Source organism: Populus alba, chromosome 11 (assembly GCF_005239225.2).
Source record: "Populus alba chromosome 11, ASM523922v2, whole genome shotgun sequence".
NCBI classification, from domain to species: Eukaryota; Viridiplantae; Streptophyta; class Magnoliopsida; order Malpighiales; family Salicaceae; genus Populus; species Populus alba.
The window spans coordinates 2,547,229-2,556,148 of NC_133294.1; positions in this window are offsets into that span (position 1 = coordinate 2,547,229).

Sequence of the window (8,920 nt, forward strand, 5' to 3'; positions counted from 1 at the left end):
AGTCATTTATGTAATCAAAACACTTTTAATCTTCCGGATTGATTAACCTTTATCGCATGTTGGAATTTGATCAAAATATTTTGTCAGAATAAAATGTTAAATGTCTGTTGATTTCAAAACAACAAAGAGACAAAAAAAAAAAGATTATGTTTCGTTTAAAGGATGAGATGTGATCCCAAAACAAAAATGAGAAATTCCATAACAATATGATTGACAATTCACCCCCGTTCTTGAATCAACTTTTTCTAGCGATATCTGTGTTTTGCCAAGCATTTTCGATCACATGTCATTCTGAAGATTTTTAGGGGACAATATAGCCAATGACACCCTCCTTCGCACACTCTATTTTTCCTTTGCTCACCAAGTTCCAGACTCTCTTCTTGAAATTCTTGCAACTGTTCAATTGAAATGGTTGATGACTCTACAATGACATCACATCTCTTGTCTGGATTATACCACCTAGAAAACGATGGTTGCATGGGATTTGTCGAAGTCAGGTAAAAGTCATGGAATCTAGTAGATGTTGGTAAATAAACTCACATGACAACTGTTCAATTGAAATTCTTGCAACTATTCCATTGAAATGGTCGAGGGACCCCACCATCACATTCACATCACAAATCACATTCTTGTCTAGATTATACCTCATGGCGAATGAATGTCTATCTTTGGCAAAGACATTGGAGTAGTTGATGATACAACAAGACTTTGTTAGACCAAACATAATTAAGGTTTCCCACAGTCAAAGTCTTCTTTTGATTCATCTCTCATCATTTATTCTGGAATCACTGATTAGAAGTACTTAAAAGTGCATTGTTTATCAAGGGTTTATATCATCAATTTTTGCACTTAAAGTATCAATAACTCCTTAACTAAAGCATGTTTTATAATAACAAGTCTTAATATTCATAAAAATACCCTAATATATGGTTAAATGTTCATTCTAAATGCAGGCATATCACATAAATCAAAGGGATTGATTGAATGAATTAAACTACTGAAATTTTGAACGATAAAGGAGGGTGAAGCTTAGAAAGGAGAAGTCTGAATCTGTCCTGTATCCCAACATCTGTTCAGTGTTCAGTTCCCAATATCTCGAGCTCTAGATATCCAAAATGATCTGAGAATGTTTTACAGAGATTTGATTAAGACTATAGGCCTACAACTTTCATTTGGTACATGAAGATCTAAGAAGGCCGTTTTCAAGTCCAAATTATAAGCAACAACGGAGAAGTTCAAAGCTGTCCTGCAGCCCAAACACTATTCAGTGTTCAGCCCATATCTTGAGTTCTAGGGAAGTCCAAATGACCTCATCTGTTTTTGCTGGAAAGCTAAAGAGAGATTACTCGCAGAACTTTCATTTGGACATCTAGACCCAGTTCTGATGCTAGCATTTTTTGTTTATTAAGACAAGAAGATAAGGATTTTCACCAAGTCAAAAGGTGGCCACCCACAATCAACAATTAGTCATCAAATCAATAATTCTGAATTTTGGCCTATAAAAGGAGGCATTGCCATGTATTTTAGGGGCTTGGTTGTTCAGAATCCGAAGTTCATTGCTCTTTATTTCTCTCTTTATTATTTTTTTGTAAATTCTAAGTTTTGCTTTCATTTAATTTCTTTGTTTATGCTTTTTCATTTCCTTTCATTTCCTTAGTTAACCTTGTATTTATTTTATGTTCTTGTTTTATTTATTTATGTTTTTTCTTCTTCATTATGTTTAGCTAAGTTTATTATGTCAAGGTGAAAAAGTTTACACTAATGGTGGTAAGAACAAGTATGTGTAAACTCAATATGGACCTTAAATGTTTAATATTAACATGTCTATTCTTTTTATCTTTACTAATTCTTAATATCTTGCTTGTTAAATGGTTAATCTAAATTGTGTTTGTATAATACTTGGTACAACAAATGCTTGGCACTCTCATAACCCAATCGTATGGTATTACCCTACACCTAGGGCTATGAAAGGTACTTGATTTGTTGTTAACATCAGTTAACATAATGAATTCCTGACAATATTTAAAAGTTTGGTGTATGTAAATAAGATAATTAATATGATCATGTTAATAATTTATAATGAGCTATTAATGACAAATCATCCGACTGGAACCTCCTTCGTGTGTGTTTCCAATTGAGTAATAAGAGTTTATACTATACTTGTTTGAAATATCATTGGTGGATCCTCTAACCTTGACATTTGTCTTTATTATTGTTTAATCCTTACATTAATCTTCCATCTCAAAGTTCTCATTAATTTCTTCCTGCTTTCTTTTTATTGTTATTATTATTATTATTACTAATATTATTTAGTATTAGTATTATTTATTACTATTATTATTATTATTATTATTATTTACATTCTTGTTATATTTTATGTACGTTAAGTATGCTCTGTGTTTTGATCAAGGATCCTGATATTGTTGGTCTTGCCTTGTTCATTCGCATCAGAAATCTGTTTATATAATATAATATATCTCTTTGATTTTTTTCATAAACTCAGTATATAGGCTGGAAACCTGTGACCCGATTCTTTTAGATCATTCTCAGGTATAACAACGCCACGTATTGAGTATTATTATTATTATTATTATTATTATTATTATTATTATTATTATTATTATTATTATTACTATATTAATATTATTATTACTATTATTACTATTAATATTATTTATTACTATTACTATTATTAATATTATTATTATTATTATTATATATTATTATTATTATTGTTAGTATTATTATTATTGTTGTTGTTGTTATTTTGTTATTATTGTTGTTGTCTTGTTATTTATATCATTTATACAATTAACCTCTCTGTGGTTCGACTCGATCTTGCCGGGTTATTTATTACTTCGACACTCCTACACTTGGAGAAGACATCAATCTTTTGGTCGTGTCAAGTTTTTTGGCGCCGTTGCCGGAGAGGTAAATTCTTGTCAAAAATTTTAGTATTTGTTTCTTCTTTCTTTTCACTTTTCTTGTATCTAACTTTGTTTCTTTTGTGTTGTTTCTTTTTCTTTTGTTTTCTTCTTTCTTTTATTCTCTTTCTACACGTGCATGAGTGTTTTGGTCACGTACTTAAGTGGTAGACTTTTCTAGGTATCCTCATTATTTTCAGAAAATATGGCCGAAGAAGATAACCAGTCACTTTCATAATGAGAATAATGAGAATAATAAGAATAACCGTGTTAGGACACTTAAAGACCACATGAATCCCACAAAAACAAGTACACCCTCATGCATAGTTTTCCCTCCTGATGCATCTCATTTTAATTTTAAGCCAGGCATTATTCAACTTTTACCTTCTTTTAATGGCTTAGATCTAGAAAATCCATACTTGTATTGAGAGAATTTGAAGAAGTTTGTAACACCTATAATGATTAAATTGTAGCATGAATACATTAGATTAAAGCTTTTTCCTTTTTCATTAAAAGATAAAGCTATAAAGATGGCTACAAAAATCTTAGATCAGAATCCATTCGTGCTTGGGGATGAAATGCAACAACAGTTTTTAAAAGAAGTTTTTTCCATCTCACAGAACCAACTTTCAAAGACAAACACCACGTTCATCAAAAACCAGGAGAAACATTTTACCAATGTTGGGATAGGTATTGAGACTTGCTTAATACTTGCCCTCATCATGGTTTTGAAACATGGAGATTGGTTTTCATAAACTTTATGAAGGATTAACACCTAAAGATAGGCAAATGGTTGAATTGATGTGCAATGGAACTTTTAAAGATAAAGACCCTAATGAAGTAATGGAGTACTTTAGACTTGCTAGCTGAAAATGCAACAAAATTGGGACACTAAGGGCACTTATGAGCACCAAGTAAAACCAACCATACAATCTAGTGGAGGTATGTATAACCTTAGGGAAGATCATGACCTCCAAGCCAAGTTTACATCTTTAGCTAGAAAAGTCGAGGCACTAGAATTGAAAAAGAGTGGTCAATTAAAATCTGTTTAAGACATTGTGTGTCAAATCTGTGAAACAAATGAACATGCAACCAATAACTGTCCAACTTTGCCTTCTTTCAAGGAATGTCTCCATGAACAAGCCCATGCCTTAAACAATTTCCAAAGGCCCAATCATAACCCATACTCGCAAACATACAATCCTGGTTGGAGAAATCACCCAAATTTCAATTGGAAGAGTGATAACAATAATGCACAAACTACACAGCCACCGTTTCAAGCACACCATAATTTCCAAAATTCTCATGGATATGCACCTCCTTATGCTCCACCTCCTAGAAGAAATCTTGAGGAAACATTGCATGCATTCATTGAAAAGCAAGAGACAATCAACACTCAACTTACTCAAAGCATGACAAATTTTAAAGATGCTCTTGCAAAATTCACATATGCTCTCAGTTTTCAAGAGAAAGGTAAGTTTCCATCTTTACCACAACAAAATTCAAAGGGGCAATACAATGCAAATGCAAGTAGTTCCAAAAGCCAACACATGGATCAAGTCAAATCAGTCATCACTCTTCGCAGTGGTAAGGTTATTGAAAAACCCACTCTTGAACCTTGTGAGAAAGATGATGAGTCAATCTCTGAGGGTAAGGAAGGGGTTGAATTTGAACATTGTGAAGAAAAGACTGATTCTCCGCCAGCACTTCCATTTCCTCATGCCATGACCAAACAAAGGAAAGTCAATCACAATTCTGAAATCCTTGAAATTTTCAAACAGGTAAGGATCAATATACCTTTGTTGGATGCTATTAACCAGGTACCTTCCTATGCTAAAATTTTTGAAAGATCTATGCACTGTGAAGAGAAAACTGAATGTGAAAAAGAAAGCCTTTTTGCCGAACAAGTAAGTGCTATTTTCAGAATAATAATGCTTTGAAATATAAAGACCCTGGTTGTCCTACCATTTCTTGCTTTATTGGGAGAACATAAAATTGAAAGAGCTTTACTTGATCTTGGAGCTAGTGTGAATTTACTTCCATATTCGGTTTTTTCAAAAGTCTCAATCTAGGTGAGATAAAACCAACTCTGTAACTCTTTTACTTTGCTGATAGATCTGTAAAAGTGCTAGAGGAATAGTTGAGGATGTGTTAGTAATGTTGATAAATTCATTTACCCTGTAGATTTTATTGTCTTGGATACACAACCTGTTGAAGCATGTAATTCAATTCCTGTTATTTTAGGATGTCCATTTTCTTGCAACTTCTAATGCATTGATTAATTGTAGGAATGGACTGATGAAACTATCATTTGGAAACATGACATTGGAGATGAATATATTTTAACATTTGCAAGCAAACCTGGGAGATGATAATGATTTACAGGAAGTGGACTTTATTGAAAAAATTAAGTTCATGATCAATTTTAAACCACTTCTAGTGAAACTGAGATTGATGAACTTGACGAGTTGCAAATGGTTTATTTTCAGGAAGAAGCAAAGACATGTAATTGGAGACCACAAATTGAAGAATTGCCATCACGATCAATTGAGTCTATACCTTCAAGTGTTCAACCACCAAAACTTGATTTGAAGCCGTTACCAGTCAATCTCAAGTACTCATTTTTGGGAGAAAATGAAGCTTTTCCGGTAATAATCTCTTCCAAACTTAATGCACATCAAGAAGGTAAGTTATTACAAACTCTAAAAATGCACAAAAATACATTAGGATGGACCATAGTTGACATAAAAGGAATTAGTCCTTTGATTTGCACACACAGGATTTATTTGGAGGAAAATACTAAACCATCTAGAGAAATGCAACGAAGACTTAATCCTAATATGAAAGAAGTAGTGAAAAATAAAGTCATTAAGCTTCTAGATAATGGAATCATTTATTCTATTTCTGACAGCAAATGGGTAAGTCCTACCCAAGTTGTACCCAAAAAGTCTGGAGTCATTGTGATAACAAATGAGAAAAATGAGTTAATTCCAACTCGGACTATTACTGGTTGGCGTATGTGCATTGACTATAGGAAACTTAATTCAATGACTAGAAAAGATCATTTTCCTTTACCTTTCATGGATCAAATCCTCGAAAGAGTTGCAGGTCATGAATTTTATTGTTTCCTAGATGGCTATTCAGGTTACAATCAAATTGAAATTGCATTGGAAGATCAAGAGAAGACTACTTTCACATGTCCATTTGGTACTTTTGCATATCGAAGAATTCCTTTTGGGTTATGTAATGCACCAGCTACGTTTCAAAGATGCATGCTTAGCATATTCAGTGATATGGTTGAACGTTTTCTTGAGATTTTTATCGATGATTTTTCTGTTTTTGGTGATTCATTTGATGATTGCTTAACTAACTTGGAAAAGGTTTTGAACATGTGTGAAGAGAAGAATCTTGTACTGAATTGGGAAAAATGTCACTTTATGGTAACAAACGGCATTGTACTTGGTCACATTGTTTCATCGACAGGAATTGAGGTTGACAAATCTAAAATCGAGTTAATTGCCAACTTACCAACACCAAAATCTGTTAAAAATGTTAGATCATTCTTAGGACATGTTGGTTTTTACAGAAGGTTCATCAAAGATTTTAGTGTAATATCTAAACCATTATGTAACCTTCTATCAAAGGAAACTGTTTTTGAATGGACTGAACAATGTGAAAAAGCCTTTGTTAAACTTAAAAGCTTGCTTACTTCTGCTCCTGTCATTCAACCTCCTGATTGGTCATTACCTTTTGAAATAATGTGTCATGCTAGTGATTATGCCGTGGGTGCTATCTTGGAACAAAGAAAAGATAAGAAACCTTATGTGATTTCCTATGCAAGTAAAACTTTAAATAGTGCTCAAATGAATTACACTACCACTGAAAAAGAATTACTTGCAGTAGTATTTGCATGTGACAAGTTCAGATCTTATCTTGTTGGCTCACCTGTTGTTGTTTTTAGTGATCATTCAGCATTGAAATATCTTCTCTCTAAGAAAGATTCTAAGGCTAGATTGGTGCGGTGGATTTTGTTACTTCAAGAATTTGATATCACAATCAAAGACAAGAAAGGCACCGAAAATGTTGTCGCATATCATTTGTCAAGATTGACAACCGATTCGAGATCTGACATCACACCAATCGATGACTACTTTCCTGATGAATCTTTATTTTCTGTCTCTATGAATGCCTTGGTTTGCTATAATTGTTAATTTCTTATTTCAAGACAATTGCCAGCTCATTGGAGTACCCAAGACAAAAGAAAGTTCTTGAAACGAAGTGAAGAACTTTTATTGGGATGAACCCTTATTTATTTAAATATTGTCCTGATCAAATATTTCGAAGATGCATTCCTTACAATGAGGTAAGTAGTGTCATTAAATTTTGTCATTCTGAGGCATGTGGGGGTCATTTTCTCATCAAGAAAGACAACTGCAAAAATCTTACAAAGTGGATTTTACTGGGGCCACCATGTTCAAAGACTTCACATGCATTCTGCAAGACTTGTGAAAATTGTCAAAAGTTGGGATCTATTTTCAAAACGTCACATGATGCTTTAAATCCTATTCTTGTCATTGAGATCTTTGATTGTTGGGGTAATAGATTTTATGGGTCCATTTCCTCCATCATTTGGTTTCTTGTATATATTGGTCGCAGTAGATTATGTTTCAAAATGGATAGAGGCAATTCCAAGTAGAACCAATGATCACAAAACAGTGATAAAATTTTTGAAAGAAAACATTTTAAGTCGATTCGGAATCCCTCGAGCCATGATAAGTGATGGTGGAACACATTTCTGCAACAAGCCATTTGAATCTTTAATGAAGAAATATGGAATCACACACAAAGTTGCCACCCCTTATCACCCTCAGACGAGTGGACATGTAGAACTTGCTAATAGGGAGCTCAAAGAGATCTTGGAGAAAACGGCAAACCCTAATCGAACTGCATATAAAACATCATTAGGTATGTCACCCTATAGACTAGTCACTTGCCTGTGGAAATTGAACATAAAGCTTATTAGGCTATTAAAGCTTACAATTCAAACATTGATGATGCTAGTCAGCTGCGAAAATTGCAAATAAATGAGCTTGAGGAAATAAGAAATGATGTATATGACAATTCAAGAATTCATAAAGCAAGAATCAAAGAGTTTCATGACAAGAAAATATTGAGAAAAACATTCAATGTTGGTCAAAAAGTCTTGCTTTATAATTCTCGACTCCATTTATTTCCTGGAAAACTAAGATCAAGATGGAGTGGTCCTTTTATTGTGAAACATGTGTATCCATATGGGGCCTGTGATATCGAAAATCCAAAGAATGATAATGTTTTCAAGGTAAATGACCATCGTTTAAAAGTTTATTTTGACAATTTTTCAGTTGAAAATGACTCTATTGAATTGGGTGATCCTGTATATAAAGATTGATTTTTTTTTTTCTCACATTGTTTTTGTGTGACTTTTGTTTTGCTAGTCTCTCACCCCGGTCAAATGGCGGATAACGGTACTCCGTGACTTTTAAGTCGGTTCTTTCAGTTTCCCATGATAACTGATATCTGTGTATATATTTGTGCAATTCTTTGCTCTTTCTCCTTTCTTTGAATCTCTCCCCCAATTCTCAGTTGAAAATGGACACCACTCTTGAAAAATTGAAAAAGTATTTTCCCGCTCTGCCTCAGAATGCGATTACAAAAATTTACCGTGCTAGATGTGCAAGATTGAGATTGTTAATGAACCATGGAATTCCTGAAGATATTCGCTGGCTGATTGAAGCAAAGATCCGATTATCAGGTGAGTCCTCCAATTCTTTCATTTTATACATGCCTGGAACAGGTAAAAGCACTTTTGCGAAGAAACATCGTGCAAAACGACTGAAAGTCTATCACCGATGTGCTAGATGGACTTGTAATACGACATGTCGTTCTTTAGGAATGGTATCTGTAAACCGTGAAGATAAAATACAATTCATTAAGGATGGCCTGAGTAAGGGGTCTTT